At 38.9% G+C, this 8869-nt stretch overlaps 1 long non-coding RNA gene across 1 annotated transcript; it reads right to left on the bottom strand.

Annotated features, from left to right (window-relative positions):
* Nucleotides 1–2440: 2440 nt before the first annotated feature.
* On the bottom strand, nucleotides 2441–4686 carry LOC133890547 (uncharacterized). The gene is made up of 3 exons (XR_009904071.1): nucleotides 4577–4686; nucleotides 4309–4420; nucleotides 2441–2523 (listed from the first exon to the last, which is right to left on the bottom strand). It is a non-coding gene; the product is annotated as an uncharacterized LOC133890547 (long non-coding RNA).
* Nucleotides 4687–8869: the final 4183 nt, after the last annotated feature.

Genomic DNA, 8869 nt, shown 5'->3' with positions numbered 1-8869 from the left:
AGCGATTTCTACTGCATCTATGGACTTGGGATGAGGCCCACTTAAGTTATATTATAATGGTAATTCATTTCTTATTGATCGGAAATCCTGTGAATTTAATAATGGGAAAAGCAAGTTATTACTATAATCGGAGAGTACAAAATTAATTAAAATTTGTACCCATATATCTAGAGAATGTGATCTCTACTGTATGGAAGGTTGGCTTATAGCCTTAATGTATTCTAGTGTCCAATAAGAAAAAAGGTATCGGCCTATAGGATACCTATAATGAATACACATATGCGAGCTTAATTGTGCTATCATAATTCATGAGAATGGGGACATTCTCTAGAAATCTCACGAGAAGATTGGAGAGCATGACTTTATTGCTCCGTCAAGACTTGGCTCTTTGGAAAACTAATATAGTTGGATTGAAATCTAGACTGTGGAGCCAAGGTATAGTCCATTCATCAGTCATGAGAAGATGGATCTTGTTAATATAGGTGCAATTTCAACACGTACGGGACTTACATCAAAACACTGGTTTATAAGAACTTTTCAGTGCAGCAACTTTTAATCTTTTCTACTTTCTGCTTTGGAATTGGTGGAGGATTATTGGAATTTGACCCATTTATAGTCCATTCTTGAATTCCAAAGCATGCACACTTTAGTCCTATAATGCTAGTCCAAGGAGAGTTGGACATACTTAAATGTGCGGCTCTCTCCTTTATCTAAACTAGAAGCACATGGGAGAGAGAAAGAGGGGGGGCTTTTGCTATACTCACACACGCACACGCGCGTGCATTTTAGACATTTTTCGCGTGAAAAATTATGTGACTTGTGACTTACATCGAGCGCGGCGCGTACGTGTGAATTTTGTAGCCAATTGTGCAATATTCTTTTTCTTTTTATTGTGATGATTCTCTTTTAATGTGATTGAATAGGCATTTGAAATATGAGATAAATATGACATTTTAATCTAGGAATTTAATGAGATTAAATGTATGATTTGATTGCGATTGATAGCCATTTGTAACAGAAAAACTGATATTTTCATGGCTATATGAGAACAGGAAATGCCCTGGTTGAATAGGCTATGATTTGGTCTTCTCACTTGTCCCCTATTCTTCTTCTCTCTCGTGAGTTGCTGCTCTAATCTGTTTTGCAGCCGAGCCTCGTCAACCATAAGGTACCACGTAGAGTCCTGAACGTGGCGACCATAAGGTTTTTGAGCAGTGTCTTTGCACGACCGCTCGGTGCATTCTCATCTTCAACTACTTCCTCAATGTCGAGCTGTTTCCACGACACCAACCCAGATAGCCCTTGCGGAAGCATGCGTTCATCAACCGAACAAGGAAGTTGTACGTGCAACTTTTAATCTTGAAATATCTATTTCAATCTGAAGTACATGATAGAACTGCTAGTTGTAGTGTTTGCATCAGATTTTCATATGTAGTTCTCCTCCTAATAAAATCTGAACTTAATATTTATCGCATATTTCCAACAAAATAACTAACATATAAGAAAAAGAGAGATGCCGATAAAGGAAGAAAGAAATGAGACATGGTGCGAATATTACTTGAATTGAAGTAATTGGAAGAAGGTTAAATGTAAGTGATAGTGATAAAAATGTGCTCCATTATTCAAATAGTCCTTGCAGATGCATTATTTTGGCTTTTGTACTCTTGGCAAATCCCGTCTTTTGGATGAAGGGACTTGTTCAGAAGTTTTTCCGAATTTGAAAGTGTAAGGTATTGTTTGGTTCAACTTTGTAACCGCAAACGGTAACGGTATCAAAATTGACAGGAAATGGAAAGGGAATAAGTGAAACCGTGATGTGTTTGGTTTGAGCTGGTAATGGAATGAGGATACCTTGAGACCTTCACTCAACTCCCTTGAGACCTTCACTCAACTCCAGCCAAGTTGCAGAATTGTTACAAAAACGAAATCTTGAAGCAGTGATTCGAATGAAACATTCTTCTGAACAGATTAAAATAATCAAACTTCCTGAACCCTCTCTATCAAGGCAAAGAAAAGTGAAAAAGGTTGTAGAAGATGGTAAAAAAAATCCCAATTACACGATCAGATGCGTGAGAAATTTTCATCAAAAATAAAAAATTAAACTAAATTCCAGACCAAATAGCTTATTGGAATCCGGACCCTCCTTGCCTTCCACACAATCCCCAGATCTCATCCCCTCTGGTCAGTAGTAATTTGGTCCCAAGGGAAGAGAATGAAGTAGTGGCGGAGCCAAGATTTAATTGCGGGGTGTGCTCGGTGGAAATATTCAAATCCAATATACGATTATAAAATTTGTTAAAAGTGTAATATAAATATATTAAAAGTTTTCAACATCGTAAATTCAACAAATAAATTTAAAATTTGCTAAAAGTATAATATAAATAGTTTCAATATGGAATAAAATCTTACATAGATAAAGGATTATAATATTTACTTAGAACTCTATTTTACGTTTTCTCATGGCCATTGAACCACTTGTTTCATAATATTGGCGCATTGAACCTCCAATGACGGTTACACAATCTAAATTTGCAAAACCAGATAGCAAAACAATCAGAATAAGTAGGGGTTAAGTGCACTGATATTAGCAAACAAAACATGCCATCACTGCAATCAGAAGTTTTTGCCAGTAATGCTGTCTACCCATTATGTGGAGCAAAAATGCATTGAAGGTACTCGTGCCCAATCAAAACATGCCATCACTTCAATAGCTTCACTGCACTCCGCAGATGACAAGAATAAGAAATTTGCCTTTATTCCATCCTTTTCTTTCCAAACTAGAAAACGTTGAATGAGTGCTTGCTTGCGAGAAAGGAAGGAAACTAGGCATTAGGCTTTTTAGTGGGTTGAAATCCAACCCAATCACACAATACATCTCATCAAACACAATTCCACCCGGCCGAAAAAATAGCCAACCCAACGCAAACTAACCCAACAAATTTTCTCACCCAATCCAACCCAACCCAAATATCTCACACTACTATAGAACACCACATATATAGCGTTTTATTAGTACTGGTTCAATAATAATTGGCACTGAAGACGTATCAGTGCCGGTTCTTAAACTCCCGCGTGCGAATAAAAGTTGAGGAGATAAAAACTAGCACTGATAGTGACTGTATCAGTACCGGTTCTAATACATCAGTGCCGGTTCTAGCCACAGACCGTTACGAACCACCACTAATGATTGTTACTGTCATAGTTTATCTTAAAAAATTCATAACTTTTTCATACGAAGTCGGATGGAAAAAAATTTTATATGAAAACTATAGCTCTCAATGAGATCTACAACTTTGTAGTTGAAAACTTTTTAATTTGAGGTCATTTAAATACCCAAATAATTAAAATAAAATTACAGCAGTGGTCGATGACAGCTCACATTAAAAATTCATAACTTTTTCACACAAAGTGGGATGGGAAAAAACTTTATATGAAAATTTTAGCTCTCGACGAGATCTACAACTTTATAGTTGATCACTTTTTATTTGAGATCATTTAGATATCTAAATACCTATTCAAACATCTGGTCAGAAGATGTCAAAGGATTTATTTTGTTACTATACTCACGAATGGACGATAACTTAGATGATTAGAGGGTCATGCATGCGCACATGCTGTGAGGTCTTGAGTTTGAGTCTTGGTTGCTGCATGCGAGCGAATATTACATGACTTTGTGAATATTGGGCACGGTCAGGTGGGCAGTCTATGGTCGGGTGCCTCTGGCCACGAAAAAAATTGAAATTTTTTTGGTATGAGAAACGTTGAATCGAGACCGACTATCAGTGCAGGTTGGTAGTTCCAGCTGGCACTGATAGTGATTTTCAGTGCTGGTTCCATACCCAGCACTGATAGTCATTAACTATCAAAGCTAAGTTATCAGTGTCGATTTAAAACCCGCAACTGATTACGATTTTGAACCGGTATTGATGAGGTATTTTTGTGTAGTAAGGCTTGATCCATTCTCAAACCGAATTAATATGTGCTCCGTTGCAAAGCCCATTCTAAATACATTAGCAGCTTGTGTTTGTGATCGCTGATAGTGTATTCCGGGTGTGGTGTATTTGTAGCTGCAGTTTTCGGTTAATGTATTGGCCGCACATGATCTTGGAATGGATTTATCAAATACAGTACACATATGATATGAGGAATTTCTAAATAAGCAAAAAATATTATATCTGAGCTAAAGAATACATTTGGTGCTACGTCTATCACATTCTAAACTTGGCAGCAATAGTAGGATAATATAATGATAATTTATAACACCAACAATTAAAAGAAAGAAAACAAGTTACAGGTTGAAAAAAATACATTGATCTTGCAGTCAACCAAGTGCAACGCACAGAATCCAAGCAGCTATTGTTGTGTTATTGGATGCTGATGATGTGGAGGTCTTAATCACGCAAACGCTTGAACAAGAAATCTGGGAAAAGAGTGGAGGACACGCAAACGCAAAGAGAAATCATTGCCAATAAATTTGCTCCCTGACATGCCAAGCACTTGAACAAGAAAAGAAAATCTTGAAAAGGGGCAGGAGATAGAAATTACTAATGAGGAGCACGAGAAATCGGAAACGAACCTTTTGGCGGAAATCTGGGTGGGTGCCTAATGGTCTCTTCTCCGCTCTCCTCCGGCTTCCTGTGGGCGCTCCTCCGGAAGAAGGAAACGCTAGGAACCAGAGCTCCGTCCACTTGCACCACTCGTGGGATAGCAGTGTTCTCCCCTACTGCTTCGCTGACAGTGACGGACTACGACACTCGGAAATCACAATTTGCTTGCATTCTTGCAGAAAAATGGTCTTTTTTTACCCGGGAGAGGTGGCTCGGCTCCTCAGCATGACGGGTTGTCGCCTCGTCAGGTGCGGCCGCAAGGCAGCACGGGTCAGCGAGCAGTGGCGTTCAGGGATTGGCAGGTTGGGGATGCCTGCTGGCCCATCGACGCAGATGAGGATTTGGGTCTGGGGAATGGGGATGGGGATCGCTGGATCGGGACCAATGGGGAGACACCATGCATGGCGGCGTGGAGCTGTCGTCGCCGGTCTGCGGTCTGTTGAGCTCAACCTGTTTTTTTTGTTTTGTTTTTTTTTGTTTTTGTTGCTGTCGTGGGTTGGACCATTGGAAAATGCACACTACTAACCTAAACAGGCTAAAATTACAAGTAGTCTTGAGCCTACATGGACTACCCTATAGCTGCACCGATGTGCCAAAGCCAAGCCCGATGCTGCCAAGTGAAGGGCGATAGGATGCTTACAAGTTCATGCTTCTACATCTGCTGGGCCTTGTTGACCACATTGGTGGCTTCCCATCGCCAGAGAAGACGATGACAGCCGTGAGGAATGGCAAATGAATGTGAAGGCAGAGTAGTGGCAGGAGTGAAGGCGGAGAGGCGAGGAAGGGATGGGGTCACGGTTAGGAAAGGGGGAGGCGGTGAGGGTGGGAGGACGCTGATGCTGGATTCCAGCGAAGAATATGATCACATCGATCCATTATGATCTAGTGAGAGTGGTATCAGATTTCTTCACACCTGTATCAATTACATCGTGACTTGATTACACGCGGGTCGAACAAACACAATCTAACACAATCCGTTACTGAAATTTCTGTTTGGAGCGCACGTGTGATTTGGAAAGTCGCGGCCCACTGCGATAGTGTCCGATCGTTTGTTTCTGAGTCATGCGCGGACGAGCAGCCCTGTGCTGATTGGCCGCTACTGGACCATGCACTCGTGCTCGGAGGCCAGCTGGGCCACATTGGTCCGGGCCGATTTTTATGTTTTTGGGTTGAAATTTTTGTTGACAAAATTTGTGCTAAAAATTTTGCTGATAAAGTTTATGCTGAAAAATTTGTCATTAACTTTTCTCGGTAACTGTTTTCAAAACTTTTTTCTTTGTAATTTTTCTCAATAACTTTTTGTCAAAACTATTTCTCAGTAACATTTTCTCATTCTCAAAACATTTTCTCCATAACTTTTCCTAAAAGAACTTTTACTCGGTAACTTTTCCTCAAAACTTATTCTATGTAACTTTTCTCTTATAACATTTTTGGAAAAGATTTTTTGGAGCCCAAGTCGCAGCCCACATAAAACATTTTCTTGATAACTTTTCCTAAAAAAAATTTCTCGGTAACTTTTTTCCATAATTTTTCCTCAGTAACTTTGTCTTGATAATTTTTTCTCAAAAACTTTTTCTCGATAACTTTCCTCAAAAATATTTTCCTAGTAACTTTTCTCTCAAAAGTTTCGAGCCAAAAAAGTTTTTATGGAAAACTTTCCAAAAAAGGAAATATTTTGAGCTATCGGGAGGAAGCGTGACTTCCTCTGCTCACGCGCGTGCGGGATAGCACGCCCCATCTGTTACCCATGTAATCAGATTACGTTACAAATTAGTGAACGAAACACCATCTAGGGGAACCAAACACTCATACTGTCCTTGTAAAATCGAAGATAAGCCCTCGAAATGATCGATATTTTTTTTTTATAGTTATGTATCTACCAATATTTTCACACATCCTTCGTATATCTGTCTTACAATCTAAATTCCAGCTTATACATGGCAACCTTTTTTTGCAACAATCTTGTCAACTAGATTGTCCTACCCTCCTACTTGCATAAGAGTTGTTTCAAATGTCGCATAATAAAGCCTCTGGACCAAACGGTTTTTTGGCAGAGTTTTAGCTTGTTTTTTGGATGTCATCAAGGAGGACTTGATAAACTTATTCCACAAAATGTATTCTAGGAACCTTCCACTGTACAATCTTAATTTTGTGGTAATTACGCTCCTACCAAAAATCAAAGAGGCATGTCACATTTAGCAATGCATGTCAATTCGTCTGCTAAATGTTATCTTCAAGATTTTCATAAAAAGTAGCCACCAACCACATACATAGTGTGGTAGAGTAGATAATTCGCCCCACCTAAACAAGTTTTATGCATGGTCGAAACATCCTAGAAGCGGTTGTAATCCTACACGAGACCATACATGAACTCCATCACAAAAAAGTTAAATGGGTTTTTATTTAAAATAGATTTTGAGAAAACGTATGACAAAGTCAAGAGTTTTTTCTTGCTACAGCCTCTCCGGATAGGTTTCTCGCCTAAGTGATGCTCATAGGTGGAGATCTTCATTTATAGGGAAAACATAGCGATCAAAGTTAATGATAATATCAATCCATACTTCTAAACGAAAAAGGTCTTACGTCAAAGGGACCTACTCTCTCTAATTTTGTTTAACAACATCACTAAAATGCTAGTAGTCCTCATTAAGAGATCTAAAAGGGATGTGCAAATTAGTGGAGTAGTGCCGCACCTTGTTGAAGATGTGCCTATCTATTCTCCAATTGCCAATGACACAATCCTCTTTATGGAACATGATCTGAAGAAGGCAAAAATATGAAACTCTTGCTCTGTGCTTTTGAGCAACTTTTTGGTTTGAAGATCAACTTCCACAAGAGCGAACTATTTTGTTTGGACATGGGCCGGGATAGTGCTGAACAATATGCGGAATTGTTTGGCTACGCTATGGGTGAGCTTCCTCTATGCTACCCAGGAATTCCGATTCATTTTTGAAAGCTTACGAATACAGAAAACTAGCAGAGGAAAAATATGAAAAGAGGATGAGTAGCCAAATGGATAAGTATCTATATGTGGGAGGTAGGCTTGTTCTTCTTAATTCAGTTTTAGTAGCTTCCCAACATACATGAGGCTTTCTTCCTAATTCCACAGGGGGTACTTAAAAGATTGGACTACTTTCGCTCCAAATTCTATTGGCAAAGTGATAGTCATAAAAAGAAGTATCGTATCATGAAATGGAGTGTCCTTGTGCCAACCTAAAAATTAGGGTGGTTTAGGGATACAAGACCTCCATGTGCAAAATACCTCTCTACTATATAAGTGGCTCTATAAATTATTGACCGAATAGGGGATCTGACAAGACTTATTATGAAACAAATATCTAGGATCGAAACCATTATCACAAGTTAACCGGAAAACATGTAACTCTCATTTTTGAGCTGTATTAATGAAGGTGCATCAATATTTATTTTGTTTTGGTACCTTCAATATCAAAGACGACTCACAAATCAGGTTATGGGAGGATAATTGGTTGGGAAATTCACCACTAGTAGACCAATATCTATGTTTGTGTTACAATCCTATCTACCAAATGTCCTATTCTGGTGGCATCTCTGATTGGCCAAAAACTGATAGCATAGAATGAGCTACTTCCACGCCTTATCAACATCACTCTATTATAAGAGACTGGTGAGTTTCACTAGAATTTGAATCAGTCTAGAAATTTCTCTGTGAACTCTTTTTATCAGGCACTTATACGTAGTGAGACACCCAGAATGAACAGGCAACTGTGAAAACTAAAAGTACCCTTAAAAATCAAAGTTTTTCTATGGTACTTACGTAAAGAGTACTACTAACCAAAAATAATTTAATCAAACGACAATTGCAAGAAAGTCAGAAATGTTATTTTTGTCATAAAAATAAGACAAGCACCTCTTTTTTATTGTCATTTTGCTAGATCTGCATGGTGTATCATCCAACTGACTTCGAACCTTTACCCAATTCATGGTTTGGAAATTGGCTTCATGGTCTTAGTAAACAATGGAAAGTCAAAGTAATGGTTGTCATGACAGCTTTTTAATGGTCACTATGGCCATGCAGAAATGACATTGTCTTTAATAAGAGAAAAATTAACTCTCCTTTGCAGGTTACTTATACATGTACGCACTGGCTCCATACGTGATCTGTACTGCATCGGCAGAAGCAATGAGAGATGGTGGCAACAGCGTGCAAGCATTTGGAGTAGGTGGTTAGGGAATTCTTTACACAGTTTAGATGGGAGTTTAGGCTTGGGATTGATGGCCCC

This window comes from Phragmites australis, chromosome 14, assembly GCF_958298935.1.
Source record: "Phragmites australis chromosome 14, lpPhrAust1.1, whole genome shotgun sequence".
NCBI lineage: Eukaryota > Viridiplantae > Streptophyta > Magnoliopsida > Poales > Poaceae > Phragmites > Phragmites australis.
Note: the sequence above shows the minus strand (reverse complement) of the source record. Positions and strands in the feature narration are given on the sequence as shown.